This window comes from Narcine bancroftii, unplaced genomic scaffold (assembly GCF_036971445.1).
Source record: "Narcine bancroftii isolate sNarBan1 unplaced genomic scaffold, sNarBan1.hap1 Scaffold_260, whole genome shotgun sequence".
NCBI lineage: Eukaryota > Metazoa > Chordata > Chondrichthyes > Torpediniformes > Narcinidae > Narcine > Narcine bancroftii.
In genome coordinates this window covers 157,898-176,858 of record NW_027211995.1, presented here as the reverse complement: position 1 = coordinate 176,858, position 18,961 = coordinate 157,898, and positions in this window count along the sequence as shown.

Genomic DNA, 18,961 nt, shown 5'->3' with positions numbered 1-18,961 from the left:
ATTTTTTTGAAGAGTTGACAAGAAAAGAGATCTATTTGAATTTTAGTAAGGCTTTTGATAAGGTTCTGCATGTCAGGTTATTTAGAAAGGCTCAGTCACTAGGGATTAATAGATATTGAGATGGGTTCAGAGGTGGCTGGGAGATAGACAGCAGAGAGTCATGGTGGACAACTGTATGTCATGTTGGAAGCCTGTGACAAGTGGAGTGCCTCAGGGATCGATGCTGGGTCCCTTAATATTAATGATTTAGAGGAGGGTGTGGTGAACTGGGTAAACAAATATGCAGATGATACAAAAATAGTGGGTGTGGTGAATAGTGAGGTAGATTTTCTTAGATTACAGGATTTGCTTTGTTTGGAAAAGATGGCAGATGGAATTTAATGTTGACAAGTGTGAGGTGCTGCATTCCGGAAAAAATAATATAAATAGAACATATGCAGTTGAGGGGAGGGGGTCGAGGGGAGGGGGTCGAGGAATGAAGAGGAACAGAGGATTCTTGGAGTTATTGTACAGAGTTCACTGAAGGTGGATTCCCATGTATTTAAGAAGGCATATGGCATGCTGGGCTTCATAAATCATAGCATAGACTAGAGTGTAGCTGTTTAAGGCATTGGTGAGACCAGGTTTGGAGAATTGCGTTCAGTTCTAGTCTCCAATTATAGGAAAGATATAGATAAGGTGGAGAAGGTGCAGAGAAGATTTACAAGAATGTTGCCTGTCTTACAGCATCTGGATTACAGGGAGAGATTAAGGAGTCTGAGAGTTTATTTATTGGGAATAAAATTATGAAAGGAATAGATAGACGAGACATAGACAGACACTTTCCCGTGACGGAAAGGAAGGTTGGAACAAGAGGCCATGAGTTAATGGTAAGAAGGCAAAACTTCTGGAGAAATTTTAGAGGATGCTTCTTCACTTTGAGAGTGGAGGCCGAACGGAATGATCTTCCAAATGAGATAGTTGCGGCAGGGTCCCTTCTGTCATTTAAGAGAAGGTTGGATGTGTACATGGAGGTGAGGGGGTTGGAGGGATATTGGTGGAGATCAGGAGGATTGAGCTAGTGGAGGCAAACATGGCCTATTTCCGCTCTGTAAATGGTTATATGGCTACATTGTGACACAGTTTTTCATTTCAATGTCCCATCTCTCGTTACAAACCTCTCTGATAACCTCGTTCATGCTGCACATTTCTTCACTGCTGCTATGGCTGGACTCAGAAAGTTTGTTTGATATTTATGCAACTTCAGTTTTGTATCTGCTTCATATATATAACCAAGCACAAATATTCTCACAACCTTTTGTATTTTTATCTTCATAATTTGTACTAATAATATACTGAAATTGTTCCACTTTTACACAGGTCCAAACCGAATGGAAAAAAAAGTCCCAATCACCTGATTACATTGAAAACATTTCTCGGAATAATTGGAGATAAGTCCATTTAATTTATATGGAGTATAGCAGAATTGATGTGGGGAATTGTATTTTATATCTGGCATTAATCATATTTGTAACACTCTTGACACAATCCTGACCCTATTTCTTCTTGAATTTGTATATTTCAATCTTCACACCACTCTGAACAGCTTCTTTCTGAAATCGTCACATCCAAATCCGACTCCCATCTTTCTCCTGACCTCTGCTATCCTGGTTTTGGATTTTCTCTCTGGAGAGCATCGTACATTTCATTGATAAATTTGGGTGTATTTCCCAACCAACTCTTTGTTCCATTTCACTAATTTTAGGTGGAATCAGTGTTGGTCCCTATCTTTCTCTTAAGAATGATCTAAGCGGGAGAAAAGAGAAGGTCCCACTGGCGTCTCCGTATTTGTGTTTAATTGTTTGAAGAATTTCTTCCATGTAGCATCTTCAAAATATCTTATACTCAGTCATAACATAAATTTAATATTCTATTGCCTCTGTTCATAGGCAATAATACATTTTGACATACTTTGCTTTCCCTCCTCCATTGTTGTCAGATTCGTGTGGGTCCCACAGATTAAGAACCAGACCAAAGCGGAGGTACAAAGCACACATTTATTTCGGGGATGGAAACAGGACAACAGGGTCGATATGTTAGGCAAACGTCTACACACAGAGTACGCAGGGAATAAATATACACTTCTAATGAGGAGGGTGAAACCGACAGAGACTGGTGGAAATTACATGAACCTACACATTCAAAATTCAGGATCAAAGTTATACTATGAGTCCCCACCCTTTGACCAGTATGGACATGGCTCTTGCTGCCTTACCTCGCGACTCACCCCAACCCAGTGTGGAAGATGCTACTTACTAGCCATGAGGAGTCGAAAGAGGCAGAACAAAGGGGAACATAGTCCTTTATAGTTCTGGGGGCAGCGCTGGAAGAGCCAATCTCTTGGGGCAGGCTGGGCCCTGTTGACTGTTGTGGCCAATGCTCAAAGCTAAGTGCAGGGGTTCAGCAGGGGTCAGTCGGGGTGATTCACCTGGGCCAATTGGGTGAAGGTCAGGGCTGAGTCTGGCCGGGCTGCCTGGACTGTAGCTCCTGGGGATTTAGGTGGGCCAATTGGGTGAATGTCAGGGCTGAGTCTGGGCGGGCTGCCTGGATCGCAGCTCCTGGGGATTTAGGTGGGCCAATCACAAGGGTCACCTTGATGGCTTGGAGTGAGTCTTTTACCTTGATTGGCAGGTAGTGTGTCCACCGAACAGGAGCGCAGCAGCACCACCAGGTGGTGGACACTGCCTCTCCATGACAATCCACCCCTTCGGAAGACACATTCATTGCCAATAAAGTGCGACAGGTAATAAGAAGGTCTAACGGGGCAATGCAAAGGTGCATATAAATTGACAATCACATCATGGAATAAGAATAGCAATGATAACAAAAATAAATGCAATCCCCCAGTGAATGATAGTCACCCAAATGTCGCTCGTGGAGCCAAATGGCCCCCAGGGTCCCCATGAGGTGATGATGCTGGTGGATCTGGTCCCATGATTTTTGAATTTTGGCCATTGAGTCCCTAATGTGGTCAGCCAGGTGGGTGATGTTAGAGGATTCCTTGGGAATGTAGGTGCAGCACTCCTGGCATTGACTGCACAGCTGCCAGCAGGTAGTCCAGGGCCATCCGATTTGGCATTTCCACCATACGTCTCTCCTTCAACTCCACAGCTGTCCAGGTCAGGGTGTCCTGTGTATGGTGCAGGGACACTGCCATCTCGTTAGCCAACATCTCCAGGAGGGTGATCACCCGGGTCACTTCGTTGGAGAGACATGTGAAACCGTTCACTGTTCAGGAAAAGGCGACATAGAGTTGTGAATTAAGCCAGCGCCATCATGGGCATTAGTCCCCTGTCCATCGAGGACATCTACAAGAGGCGGTGTCTCAAGAAACCAGCCACTATCCTCAACGACCCCCACCACCTGGGCCATGCCATCTTCTCACTCCTACCATTGGGATGGAGGTACAGAAGCCTGATGAACACCCAACAGCACAAGGACAGTGTCTTCCCCTCTGCCCACAAGAGCCCGATAGCTGTTTCATGAACACTGTTCTTGAAGCTTGGGGTGGGGGGAGGGGGTGTCAGGCAGAAGGTTTGTGAACTACGACCACCTGCAACCTTGAGGCATGGCCTTGTGACCCTCGCTCTGCCAGTGCTGTCAGGCGTGGGGTCGGCCATGGTTGGAGCATGCTGGGAGCAGCACCGTGCATGCTGGGAGCAGTGCCAGGCATTCTAAGGGCAACAAAGTACCGACTGTGGATGGCTATTTTTATGAGAAAAGCCTTCTACTCAAAACAGAGATGCTGCATGAGGGAGAGTTGACTGTTGATGAGGTTCGTCAGTTGTCACCTCAGTGGCTGGCATATTCAAAGTGTTTTACTCTGTGTAACAAGGCAATAAACTGATAACATCTATGAAGAAGGCGACAGTATTGTGAGCCTGCATCATTTCAAAGCCTCTGGTTCCTACTGGCTGCCTTGCCGACTCCTGATACAGATTTTTACAGGATGCAACTTCATCCACTTCTGAGTGGTTCCATCAATTCCCGATCCCACGAGGTTGCCTTTGCAGGTTGATAGGGTCGTTCAGGCTTATGGTATTCTGGCCTTCATTAGTTGGGGATTGAGCTCGAGAAAACTCTTGTTAGACCACAATTAGAATATTGTGTTCAGTTCTGGTTTCCTCATTACTGGAAGTTTTGGAGAGGGTAAATGGAAATGTTCCACTATCATCATGTAACACAACATTGAGAATGTAACATACATGAAATTCTTTAACTTTTTTCTACCGGAAGGTGGACAGAGTGTCGCCACTTTCTCCAGCGCCCCTCAGAATTCTACAGCACCGGGTGTCTCTAGGCGGTCTCCCCTCCAAGTCCTGAGCCTGCTTCACTTCCAAGATCAGGCAATCTCAGGAAGATTCAGGCTATTAAGGTGCAGAGAAGATTTATAAGGAGGTTGCCTGAACTGAAAAATAAGGCAAGTTTAACAGAGCTAGGGCTTTTCCCTTTGGAGTGAAGAAGGATAAGTGGTGACAATAGAGGTCTACAAGATTATGAGGGCATTGTAGGGTAGATTTTCCTGGGGTGAGAGGAGCAAATACCAGAAGACAGAGAGGTGTTAATGAGACTATCTCAGAAAGGATGTGATGATGGAGAGGGTGCAAAGATTGTCTAGGATGATTCCTGGAATGCAGGGACTGGCGTATGGGGAACATTTGGCACCTCATGAGTTGTATTCATTGGAGTGTAGGAGAATATCATAGAGATATTTTGAATATTGAAAGATTATGACAGAGTGAATGCGGATTAGATATTTCCCTTGATAGGTGAATCGAGGACAAGGGTCATAATTTAAAATTAGAAATTATTCAATCAGAGAGGAGGAAGGACTTCTTTAGTCAGAGGGTCGTGGATCTATAGAAGCCACAGCTGCACAAGGCAGTGGAGGCCAGATGACAAGGACAATTTAAATAGGAAATGGATAAGTATCTCATTAGTAAGGGTATCAAGAGACCTGGGGAAAAGGCTGGAAATTGGAACAAGGTGTGAGCATAGTTCAGCTGAGTGTAGAGTCATGGAACAGACTCGATGGGCCTAGTGACCTGCTTCTGTCCCTTTACCTTGTTATCAGATTTCCGAATGTTCGACGAACCATAGACACGACCTCATATTCTCTTCTTTTGAAAATGTAATTTATAGCAATATTTCCACCTGTGATACTGCTGCGGAACAATACATTCCGTGAAATGTTCATGACAATAAATTCGGATCCTGATTCTGCATTTTTCCAAAACAAAGTCTAATTAATAGAGTAGAGATACATGCTCCATTTGTGTCTCCTGACCTATTGTTAATGTGAGGGGTGGTGGGGTGAAATCATTCACTTTGGACTCATTTAGGAAGATTTATTTTTGAGATTTGCAGTATATAGATGATTACTAAGTGATAAGTGATGAAGCTCCTCATGTCGGGGAAGAGATACAGAAGGATTTCAGCCAGATCCCACCGGCTGAGGAGCTGCTTCTTCCCACAGGCAGTGAGAAGAGCTGCTGAACAACGGATGATATGCTGAATCAACTTCCCATGACTCGATGATTTGTGAAGAATATTTATTTTTAATAAATGTATTTCAGACATGCGTTGAGGTGTAACGGGTTTACATAGAGTGTAGAAAAAGAGACATCTCACAGAATTATTTTCCAGCATTTTGATAAGTAGGTTCTGTGTCGATGTGTCATTGTTCTGTATGTGTCTTGTACCTGATGTGTGTTTGCATGTTTTTGCATCAAGAACCAGAGGACACTGTTTCATCAGGTTGTACATATGCAATCGGATGATCAATAAACTAATTTTCTCCACTGAGTGTTGTGAATTCATATTGAAGGGCAGTGGATATCCTTTCCTGAGGATGTTTCACCTGGTCACCTCATTCTAGGAATGAGGTGGAAGCTATGGAGAGGGTGCAGAGGAGATTCACTAGGATGCGGCCTGAATTGGAAAATAAGTCTAATAAGGCAAGGTGAGCAGAGGTAGGGCTTTTCTCCGGACACAAAAGAAGGATGAGAGGTGACTTAATAGAGGTCCTTGAGATGATGAGAGGCACAGATAGGGTGGACAGCCAGCACATTTTTCCTGGGGCGAGAATACCAGAGGACTACTAAATAAGGTGAGAGGAGGAAATTTTTGGCATAGAAGGATGAGTGAAGACTTAATAGCAGACTACAAGATTACGAGAGGCATAGATAAGGTGGAGAGCCAGCACCTGTTTCCAAAGGCAGGAATAGCAAGGACCAGAGGACATGTGTACAGTGTGAAGGGAAGGAAGTTTATGGGAGACATCAGGGGTAGGTTATTTTTACACAGAGAGTTGTGGGTGCCTGGAATGCTTTGCTAGGGATAGTGGTGGAGGGTCAAACATTAGGGGCATTTAAGAGGCTCTTAGACAGGCACAGGGATGGAAGAAAAATAGAGGGTAATTGGATAGGGAGAGTTTAGTCTTTTTTTAAAAAAGAATATACGGGTCGGCACAACATTCAGGGCTTCCTGTGTTGAACAAGCAGTTTGTAAATGCAGCCATTTACCTCAATGTTCATGGTGGACTTTGCTTATTGGTGTATGCTACTCTGATCTAGAATGATGGATGCCAGTGTAAGTTTGTTGTCTGTCTCAGTTGCTATTCTATGTGTGTGTCAGCAACTTCCAAAATGTCTACCCCAAAGATGGCTACTCCCATGGTTTGCACGCAGTCACTGCCGGAAATGACGTTAACCCTGTCCGTCGTGCTCGGGCCCCCACCATGCTGTTTTTCATGACTAGAAATGGGGCTGGAGGTGATACAGTCCAAGCTGGCCATGGTCATTGTTCACATCAGGCACTGCAAGGGGTCCCTTGCATGGGGTCACTTTCTCCCGCGGCTGGAACTGGCTGCGCTTCTGGCGGGGCTGTTCTTTCATGGATGCTTTATCTGGCCGCAGTTATAGCACTTTGGGTGCTCCGTGATGGCGTCTGCTGTTTGGGAGCCCATGTCCCAAGGTGGTGTTGCCTGAACTCCCCATGTGTCTGCTGCCCTGTCAGTGGAATAAGCTTCTGCATTCAGTTGGGCCATGTTAGTGTCTTGGCAAGATTGACCATGTCCTGCAGGACATTCACCAAAAGCCTTTGTCTGATACTATCAGACTCGAGGCCGGCCACACAGACGTCGCTGATCAGTCCTCCTGGTAGGCAGCTGCCATAACATCGGTGAGCCACAAGCTCTCCTTTGCTCCCACAAGGCTCGAATGTATTCATCAACAGATTCATTCGGTGCATGACGGCGGCTGCCCAGGAGGATCTGGTGTTGATTACATTCTTTGAGGCTAAGTACTGCATTTTCATGAGCCCCATAGCAGCTGAGTAAATCTCAGTCTCTCATCATCTGGAAGATGCGGTGGCCGACCTGTGCAAACAGCAGGTCTCTCCTATTGACATTTTTCCAAACGTCGTGTCACCTCAGAAAGGTGTTCAGGCAGCCACTGACCAAATTTTATGGAGGCTCTGGATAATTGAGGTCAGTGTCCAGCTTCTCTGTTCGAATAGCCTTGTCCAGGGCATGCAGACAGAGTGATTAAATTGTAGCACTATCAATTAGACATGACAAACCGAAGTCAAGATTAATAGGCTTTAATCACTATAAAATTACAGGCATATCTTGCATGCTGTTGGCCCGATTTGAAGTACTGAGGGAGTAGATTGGGCGATACTGTCTTTATTAGGAATCCTGAAGGGGAGGAGTTACAATATCAGGGGTGGGCCAACCAGTACAATGACTGTAATGCAATGGTCCTCCACAGTTTTGTTGGTATGTGTGTAGTGTCCAGTTCTGTGTCTGCGTGTTTTGCACTGAGGACCAGACTACACTATTTTGTTGGGTTGCACTTGTACAATCAGATGACAATAAACTTGATTTGACTTCACCTGCAGCTATGAAGGGGGCCTGTTCATCAGGGGGACACGGAGCTTTCTTCCATGACATCCTGTTCTTCTCATCCAACCAGTCTGTGTGGAAGGGAGGCATCATTATTTGTAACTTGCAAGGTTGACTTGTGGCCTGTTCTGGTCTTGGTCCCTTGCCACGTCTTGTGTCTGTGGACTTCAGCAGGTAAGTGCGTCATTTTCAGCAAGAGAATGGGAGTGAGATGGGTAGAAGTTGGGGAATATCTTTGATAGGGTTCGACCAAAAGATTTAATGCCTGCAGTTACCAGCTTCTGGAGTTTGGTTTGGATTTTCAGAGAGATTCTGTGACCCTTGAGGATGTGAAGTTCCTGCTGCATTTCAGTCAAGAGAAATCATTTCTAGACTGGACTGGGGCTGTGTCATCAGAGAGGCAGCGTCGACGGGAACTGATCGTCCTGGAATGACAGAGGCTGAGGGGTGACTTGAGAGAGGCTTAGAAAAGAGAAAAGACATGTACCAAGCATAGAGAAATGTAATGTATTAATATGAACATTACAGTGTGGTGTCCCACGAACCACTCGATTACTCCGATCACACCCAATTAACTTGCCAATGCTTTGAATTAAAGGAGAGGTTGGATAGACTGGGACTGTTCTCCTTCGAGTGTAGGAGGCTGAGGGGGACCTCAGAGATCTTGAAATCTTAAGGTAATTTGCCTTTTTTCCCCAACAGGTAAAATCAGAGGACATAGATTTAAATTGAGAGGGGAAAGATTTGAAAAGGACCTGAGGGGTATCATTTTCACCCAGAAGGCGGCGGGGTGAGTGGAACGAGCTGCCAGAGGAAGTGGTAAAGCCGGGGACTATTGTAATGTTTTAAGGACATTTACTCAGGTACAGATTCAGAGGGTTATGGGCCAAATGCAGGTGAATGGGACCAGTTGAAGAGGACAACTTGGGTATCAGGGTCGAGCTGGTCTGAAGGGTCGGTCTCTGTGGATTACAATTCCATGAGTCTCTGATATCAGTGACTGCACAATCTCTTCCATAGAAACCTCCAGCAGAAGAACAGGCCTTTCAGCCCTTTTAGTCTGTGCCGACCTATTATTTTATCCAGTTCCACTGAACTGCACCTGGAACATAGCCCTCTCATGCAGGTACCTGTCCAAAGTTTTATTAACTCTCAAAATCAAGCCGGCATTCACCACTTCAGCTGGCAGCTGGTTCCACTCTCCCACCACTCTCTGTGTGAAGATGTTCCTCCCAAATGTTCCCTTTCAACATTTCACCTTTCATACTTGACCCATGCCCTCTGGTTCTTGTCTCACCTTAACTCAGTGAATAAAAAGCCTGCTTGCATTTGTTCCATCTACATCGCTCAGAATTCTGTGTTCATGTAAGCTGAGCGGTGCAGTGGATGCGTGCTGGGCCCACAACCCAGAGGGGGATGGATCTAGATATTCTTTGGGTGCCCTGGTTGGCTTAGCAGTTATCATAGCTCTTTTCAGCGCCAGCGATTGGGCCCAGGGTTCAAATCACATGCTGTCTGCAAGGAGTTTATACTGTGACAGATTATGCTATATTTTATATTGGTTAGAGAGATGTTTTAAACTGAGATAAATTGTGGCATGTTTTTTAGTGTAGGACACATACAAACACTTTAAAACTGATCTCATTTAAAATGCCAGAGCTCTGCTCAAGGCGGACATTCCAGGCTCCGGGTGCCTTTGCAAAAACTTTGAAGAATCGGTATAAGGATTTCACAAGTAGGTGTTAATTCGACCTGCTGTGGAGTGATAGATTATTGTTTTGGAAAGCAGCAGATGGACAAACTCAGAGGATTAGCTCCGGTGCCGCAGTCTGAGTGCAGTTGGCTGTTCCCAGAGGGTCATGTGGTTTTCTCTGTTATTGTGAGAGAGAGAGAGAGAGAGAGAGATGAGTTCTCCAGTTCTGCAGCAGCTGGGACTGGAACAGGACAAGGTGGCAGCTTGTGGAAAACCCCATTTGGAAGATAGGTTGGGAGTCCTGACTTCAGACTGGTCAAAGCCCTTGTTGTCCACACAAGAGGAGATGTCTGGCTGGATAATGTTTCACTTCAAATAAGGGAAACACAAAAGGAACAGTGTGGTGACCTGTGAGATGATATGCTGGCAATTAGGTGGCCTAGATACAAGGCAATTAGGTGGCCTAGATACAAGGCACCCGGCCTAATGTCATCCGACCACCAGGTGGGCCCAGAGGGCCCATGGTATAAAGCCGAGGTCCTGACCGTGCTCTCTCTCTCTCTCTCTCTCTCTCTCTCTCTCTCTCTCTCTCTCTCTCTCTCTCTCTCTCTCTCTCTCTCTCTCTCTCTCTCTCTCTCTCTCTCTCTCTCTCTCTCTCTTCTCTTCTCTCTCACCAAGTTCACAGTGGGGAAAAGGTTTTATGGTGATGTACAGTAAACTTTGGCAGATACTGTGACACCAGGTTCACAGTGGGGATAAGTTTTAATGGTGGTGTACAGTAGACTGATACAAATATTGTGACACTAGGTTCACAGGGGAAGAAGTTTTAACGATGATGTATGGTATACTGAGACATATACTGTGACACTGAGTTCACAGCAGTGAGAATGTTTAACAGTAATGTACGTTAGACTTTGTCAGATACTGTGACACCATGTTCACCACGGTAGGAAGAAGGTTTAATGATGATGTGAAATGAACTGTGGTAGATAAAGTGACACCAGGTTAACAGGGGGAGAAGGTTTAACAATTATGTATGGGAGACTGAGACAGATACTAAGATTATGGCTTCACAACAGTAAGAAGTTTTAATAGTAATGTACGATAAACTATGATAGATACTGTGACACCAAGTTCACAATGAGAAGAATGTTACACAGTGATGTACGGTAGATTAAGGCAGATAGTGTGAAACCGATTTCAGAGTATGGAGAAGGTATAACAGTGATGTACAATAAACTGCGGCGGATACCGGGTTCACAGTGCGGAGAAGGTTAATGGTGATGGATGGTAGATTGAGATAGATACTGTGGCACCAGGTTCACAATGGGAATAAGGATTAAAGGTGATGTAAAATAAACTGTGGCAGATAAAGTGACAACATGTTCACATTGGGGAGATGTTTAATGGTGATGTATGGATGATTGAGGCAAATACTGTGACACCGTGTTCACAATGGGGAGAAGGTTTATCAGTAATGTACAATAAACTGTGGAAGATACTGTGACACCAGGTTCACAGTGGGGATAAGGTTAACGGTGAAGTACGGTAGACTGAGACAGATACTGTGACACTGGGTGCACAGCACTGAGAAGGATAAGTATGATATTGTGACACATATTGTGACACCAGGGTCACAGTGGGGAGAATATTTAACAGTGATGTACAGAAGACTGAGGAGGATACTGTGACACTGGATTCACAATGGGGAGAAAGTTTATCAGTGGTGTACACTAAACTGTGGAAGATACTGGAACACCGAATTCACATTTGTGAGAAGGTTTAACAGTGATGTACAATAAACTGTGGCAGATACTGTTACACCAGGTTCACAGGGGGGGAGAAAGTTTAACATTAATGTACTATAGACTAAGGCAGAAACTATGAGACAGGATTCACATTTTATGAGAAGGTTTAACAATGACGTACGGTTAACTGTGTCAGATACTTTGACATCAGGTTCATTTTGGGGAGAAGGTTTAACAGTGATGTACAGTAGAGGGAGGCAGATACTGTGACACCAGGCTCATTGTATTGTTCATTTATATTAATTACAACATCTAATTTATATGCTCCATTTCTTTGTGGAAACTTTCAAACATTCCATAAAGTTCAATTCTAATCAGATTTTGTTCATTTAAATAGGTCACCACTAAAAGCCCAAATTGTTTGATCTTTTAAGTACACAGCACAAAATTAATTTCTTTACCTGGGTTTGGTTCAACGGCACTTCAGTCTGCTTCATTATTTTTTCAGACCCTCATTTTGTGCTTTCTGCTTTGCCCAGCCGATTCACCAATTGGACATCCAACTCTGTCCTCTCAGCTTGACCCAACGTCTCCTCTGCAAACTTAAACAAATGAAGGAGACACAAGTTAAAATTTTCACATTGGCATTTTCAAACACAAAAATCACACTGTGACTTGCAGTTTCACATCATAATCCCACTTGCTAAACTTGCAAGCAACTGCAACACATCCTACAGCTGGAAAATTGCAAGCGAACTGCTTGGTTAAAGCAAAGATTCTACCCAGTCACCCCATTAAAGGCCTCCAAGTTAAAAACAGATAGCAACCTGAAAGTTAAATACAAAGATCTGTATCAGGAAGATGAATGGACTTTAAAAAATATTCATTTCCTCTATTGAAAGAAAACTCCTCTGGGAACACCAGGCTCTTGTTGAACATTTCCTGTTGTATTCCTCAAAATGGTTTGAATCTTAATTTCAAGCAGAGTCATTTGGTGAGATTGTTGGTCCAGAACAAACCCTGCCGACACACTCCCTTAAATACCTGCAAAGTCCTGGTTCAGCTCTACTCCAAGCTAAAGCTATCAGAGCTTTTCTGAAGAGATAACAGACTTCAGATGCTGGTACGTTGAGTCAAAAGAACACGAATGCTTCCCTGAACAACACACCTCTCTCTGAAAATAAACAAGAACATTCCTGAATAGTAATTATTTACCTTTCTAGCACCAAACCTGGTGAACTTTATATATGTTCAATTCTGTGCACAGTATAAGAATGGCCTGCAACCAGTGAACTTGAAGGAATGAGAAGTGAGATTGGACTGTGAACTGTTAGGTCTGCTTTGTTCATGAATGAGTGAGACAAACACCAGGCTGAGTCGAAATCAGGGTTCTTTGTTCTTTATTACCGGATTGTAACACTTGCGACTAAACATGTTAGTCGGAGAATGCATTCTGCCGTTATCAGCAAAATGGTGATTTTTTATACCCTTGGATATGTGCTTAGAACATCATCATATCATTACTTGTCCAATGACTAAAACTGTTGCTATCCTTTCCCTGCTAGCTTCCTGCCTCTCAATCCATCAATGTCTCTCTTATCTTGTAAGTACAAGGATGCATTCACATCTTGTTACTGCCCCGTACATTCCCATCTCATGATGTTTTACCTAACAGGAGTACAAGGACACCTCCCCTTCTTGTTACAGCCTTGTACAGGGTAACTCCCTACACATTCCCATCTCATGATGTTTTACCTTACAATCCCTCCTTTGTCCTCTTTAGAGGACAATCTCGCCCTGACTATGCTACCACCGCGTTACATTAGTTCGCCTATTATTGCCAAGCTCTATACGGGTTCTGTTCACAGGGTAGTTCGGCTGGTGGGCGAGGGCTCCCCCAACCCTCCTTTGCGTACACCCCCCATCCGTCACCCCGATCCCATTGCCCGTTTACAAGTTTCATCCCATTTGCCCCCAAGCAAAAAACTAGCTAACCCCCCGTACATTAGTAAATTCCCAAGTTAACATATGGTCTACAATCTAATTCATAATACTTGTTCTACAATCTGATTAATAATGTTTGTGTTACAATCAATGTTATAATATTTGTTCTACAATCAAGGTTATAATATTTAGGTTACAAGCAAGGTTAAAATTATATGTGTAACAATCTAATTCACAATCCCTCCTTCCCATCACATTCCCCTTCAGACTCCAGATCGATCTCAGCAACTTTCTCCGCCTCCTGTAATGTGAGATAGTCTTGCTCCACAGCCTGCACAGCTTGATATTTCGGAGGCAGTTCATCACGGTCAGCAAAGGCTCTCTCTATGGTCCTCGTGACCAGCGTTCGAATGCATGGAATACAACAACAGCCACAAGTGATAAAAATTGATACAGAAATGAACAAACCCAGCAAAAGTTGTCCTAACAATGTGGTCCATCTCCCAAACACTCCCTGTAACCAGGATAAAACAGGATTGGAGACTCCAGACTGGGCTTTTAATTCTTTCGCCAATGCCCTAAGTTTCGTTAACCCCTTAGTGAGTGATCCATCTGGCCCTGTGTTATTAGAGATAGAAGTGCAGCATAGATCTCCAAACATAGCACACATTCCACCTTTCTCTGCCAGGACCATATCAATCGCTATCCTATTCTGAAGTGTCATAAGGGAAGTTTCTGACAGTTGTTGATGTATTGCCTCAACAACGTCCCTGGTCAAATTTGCAAGGCGCTGGACATTATAGTGAATAAGGTTGATCCTATTAACATTCTTATTTACAGTGATGGGAAAAATTGCACTAAAAACAGGAAAGCTTTCAAACCCAGCTGCAATCTCATCGGCTAATTTAAATTCGTCCGGAATATTCCGGGCTTGGCCACTGGCATCAACCCCATCAGGGTTCCTTCCTCCCGGCCCCAAGAGTTCAACACTCCTCCTTTTTCTCCACAGCCAACTCTCTGTGTGGCGCAATTCTAGGGAATCCTCGTCTCCCTCCTGCCTTTTGACAATCAGCACTGGCGCATTAAGGGTTACTAGAGCACACCGACCATCCCAGTTAGCGGGGAGCCAGTTGTACAGCACTCTTCTTCCACAAAACTCATCTGTGTAGTCATTCAATCTGCTACAAGTCTCCTTAGTTTCAGATTCATTTTTTTTGTTATGGGACCTCAAAATCATCCCCTGTATATGTTCATGATAATCAGTAACCTGTTTGGCTGTCCTGTCAGGCACCCATGTGGCGTTTTCCCTGCTAATAGTAGGTCGTCTACATACTGAATCAGTGTAACATCTTCCGGGAGCTTTAATTTCATTAGGATTTCGCTAAGGGCCTGATTGAACAGTCCTGGACTGTCCTTATAACCCTGAGGTAATCTAGTGTATGTGTACCGATGTGCTTGGTAAGTGAAAGTTAACCAGTCTTGCCATTCCTCAGCTAAATTCAAGCAGAAGAATGCGTTTGCCAGATCAATGACAGTATAGTATTCGTGCTCCGGACTCAGAGCCCTAAGTGCTACATATGGGTCTGGGACTGGTCTCCCGATGGTCTTGGTAGCCAAGTTAATCTCCCGGAGGTCGTGTACCAACCTCCAGTCTTTTCTACCTGGTTTGGGAACAGGCATGATGGGCGTGTTCCACATACTGTCAGGTGCCGCCCTTAAAACCCCTGACTCCATTAACCCTTCTATCGTTCCTTTAATACCCTCCTCCTGACTGGGCGACAAGCGGTATTGTTTTCTCCATATTGGTTTCTGCCCGGGGTTGGCCAATTCTAGAAATACCTCTCCTTTTATTACTCCCACATCATAGGGACCCGTTGTCCATATATGTGGACTCAGATTAGAAAGATATTTGTCTGAGTCTCTGTGATCAATATTTTCTCCTTCTATGGCTCGGTCTCTTTCTACTTTCTCATTCACAACCTGGTCCCATGCTTCAATATTCAGTCTGACAAATTTTCCTCCCTCCGAGGTGGAATATCCCGGGATTTCTGTCTGCCTGTATTCACACCCTATCGCTTCCTTTACCATCGGACCCAGCTGTCGAGCGTGATGATCTTTGGCAATACCCAAGGTCACATGAGGCACACTTTCTACTCCTAAGCAGAACCACTCCATTTGTTCTTCTGTCATGACAACCATAGCAGCTATTCCCTCCTTACCTACAAAGATAAATGGACAATGTATCGTTTCTGTCTTCCCTTCTTTTAGAGAGTCCCACCTCTCCTCATATTCCTGGTCCGGGTGGATGGTGTAGTTTAATGTAACATGCATAGGATCTAGTGGATAATGGTAATCCCCATACCGAGGAATACTGGCCCTCCACTCAAAAAACTGTTTAATCAGCCCTGGGCCTGGTTCATCATACAGTAGCCGACTCCAGAAAATACTAACCTCCACAGAGTCTTCTGAAGCGTTAGATGGGGTCATTACTATAAACTGTCCTCCCCTTCTTATTGTATCCCCTGGGTATGTTAACCGAAGGCCCTTCTCAGAACATTGTATGGTTATTCCTAGTTTGGTAAGAATGTCCCTTGCTAATAAATTAATGGGGCAACTTGGCACAACCAGGACAGGCGTTTTAACCCTTTGTCGTCCAAATGTCATGTCGATGTTATCTGTATAGGGCTGTGTTTCCCTTATCCCGGAGAATCCTATTGTAGATAATGTTTTGCCCGAAAATGTGCTCCCTGGGGGTTTTTTAATCACTGTCGTAACTGCTGCCCCTGTGTCAACCATAAATTCAATTTTTTCTCCATTTACCGTCCCCCAAATTTTTGGTGGCTCCCAGGGAGGCGTGATTTTTGATTCTCCAGGGCACCTTCAATAATCAACTTCAGCACCTTCCTCAATATAGTCATTACACTGAGGTGCCTGGACTTGTTGATCACTCTGCCACCCCCCGATTCTCTGGGGCCCATCAATGTGTCCACCCCTACCCCTTGCTCGTCCTCTTAAGTTTCCTCCTCTTCCCCGATAGCCTCTCATAGAGGGTAATCTTTTTCCCCTTGCTCTCCCAGCCTCCGGACATTTCCACTGGTAGTGTCCAGGATTTTGGCAGTACCAGCATACTGCATGTTCCCCTCTATACATTGTACCTAGCTGTCTTTCCCAACCATTTCTTACTTGGGGTCCCGGATTTATCACTGGCCCCATGACCTGTGGGACTATCTGTTGGGCCGCTAATTTAACCCCTATATGTTCTATAGCTCTCACCAATTTATCGGTTGTTTTGTCCACCTCCTTCTGGGACGCACTTTCTGACTTAGCATGCTCTGATTGACGATGTCGTTTGATTGCATGTGTCAGGTGTCTTTTCCACAAATCCTCTGACATTGTCTCTAATCCCACAATGTCCCTTAATTTTGCTTGAACCGTAGCAGGTAGTCCGTTTATTATCCCATTACGAAAGTGAGCCCTTCCTAAGGGGCTGTGGTCGGGTCTTTCTCCAGTCCCTGTTTCCCATAAGTCCCATGCTCGAGTGAAATACTCGTGTGCAGTCTCTCCTTCCTTTAGTTGAAGGGTTACCAAGGCATCCAAACTATAGGGTGTAGGAAATGTTTCTCTAAGTGCTTCCCAAAATTTATTCCGAAGTGGGTTAAATTCTATTTCATCCCCCAATTTACTGCTTCTTACAATTTTCTCTATTTGCTTCAGGGCCCCTTCTGCCTTTAATTTTATCATGATAGTTCTGACATCTGCGAGTGCTAATTGTTCTTGGCAGGTTTCTCGCTCAAAACAAGAAATCCATGGACTAGCCCCATTACTCAACGGAGGTAGTTTTTTCATTAAACTCTCTAAGTCCATTCGTGACCAGGGTACATATTTTTGAGTTCCCCGTCCCGTGATCAGTAATGGGCATTGATATCTCAATTTTGGGGATTTCTGCTCCTTCTTTACTCTTGGCATGCATTTATTTATCCCACCTTGTTCTGACTCTTCTTCGTCACTGTCACTGTCCCTATCAGCTTCCAATGTCTCAGGGTCAAAGGTATATTGGTCACGTTCATCTCTAAGATAATCTTTTCGGCCATAGTTTAGTTGTTTCACATCTTTCTCTTTTGTTCTAACTATGTCCAGGTAGGCATGTCTATTTTTCTCCCTCCCGAGTCTTTTCCTTTTACTTTCCTCCCATGGTGGATCGTATCTCGTTTCCTCATCTGTACTACACTTTTCATCCTTTACTCCTATTACCATTCCTTCAGCTTTAATTTCTCCTGACAGTGTTGTAGTTATCTTTTCCACTTCCTTAAATACACCTACCATTAATTCTTTTTGATCCTCACTGATCTGCCCCAGCACATTAATATCTCTGTTTAAGTTTTTAATGTTATCCTGAACCTTTTTCATGTTCCATTTCTGTATCTCTAACTCCTTTTCTAATTTCTTGGACTCCAGAGGGGTCTCTACATCTATTACTCCCCCTTCTATTTTTATTAAAGGGGCCTGTACCTCGTCTGATGTGTCCCTATTCCCGAGGTTCTTGTCACACCCCAGTGTCTCAATATCTGGATATAAGGGACGTGACTCCAGTGTCCCATCTGGGGTGCCAGAGAGAGAGAGAGAGAGAGAGAGAGAGAGAGCATAGCGAGAGAAAGAGATAGAGAGGCAGATACACAGAGCACAAGAGATAGAGAGAGAAAATGCCTTGCACTGGCCCCACTGGGAGAAAAGTCTTCAGATTAACACTTTCGTTTCAAAGGTTTTAAAAGGTTCTCATCCTGTGATCACTGGTCTGGATCAGATTGGGTCTCCCACCACTGGGAACTATCACTCCTTCCTTCCCTCCCAGCTCGAGTGAGCTACACGTCAGCCCACAATGTCTGCCCTGATCCCGCAATGGTGGGGGTGCGGGAAAAAGGGAGGGAGAGAGGATAAAACAGGATCCCATTTGATGCGGAGCTGGAATTGTGGGCACAAAATTAAAACCAAATTGTATTTCTCTGCCCTGCCCAACCTGGGGTTTTCAGGGCAGCACCGCCACAGATTGGGATTGGGAGGGGGAGTGGGTGAGAGAGGAGGGGGGGGAGAAGAGAGAGAGGGGGAGAGAAGAGAGAGGGGGGGAGAGAAGAGAGAGGGGGGAGGGTGAAAGGAGGGAGGGAGAGAGCAAACCCGGACACTTCGTGGCTGGAAACTGGAAACAGGCACTTTTCCTTTCCCTTCTGTGTTTTGTTTCTTCCAGCTTATCTAAGCCTCTACGTTTTAAAATTTTTTTTTTCCTCACCTGTCAGGAACATCTCAGTGCCCCCGGGTAACCAACCCCTCTTCCTCCAGCGGTCTACACATTTCGGAGCATTTTTTGTTTTTCCAATGCCGCATTACTGGTATTTCGCTCCTCTAATTCCTGATTAATTTCCTTAATAACTTGGTCAAAAGTCTTAGCAGGCAAATGTACAGCCATAGCTGCGGGACCGCTTTCTAATGCCTGTTTTAATTTAGGTTTTTGTCCGTTTAGGGGATCTATGTCAACGAAAATTGCTTTTAAAAATGTCTCCTTGCAAGCTGGATGACTAATATCTTTTAAAGGAACAGTCTCTAAGTCTTGTCCTCCAATTGACTTCAGACTGTCCTGTA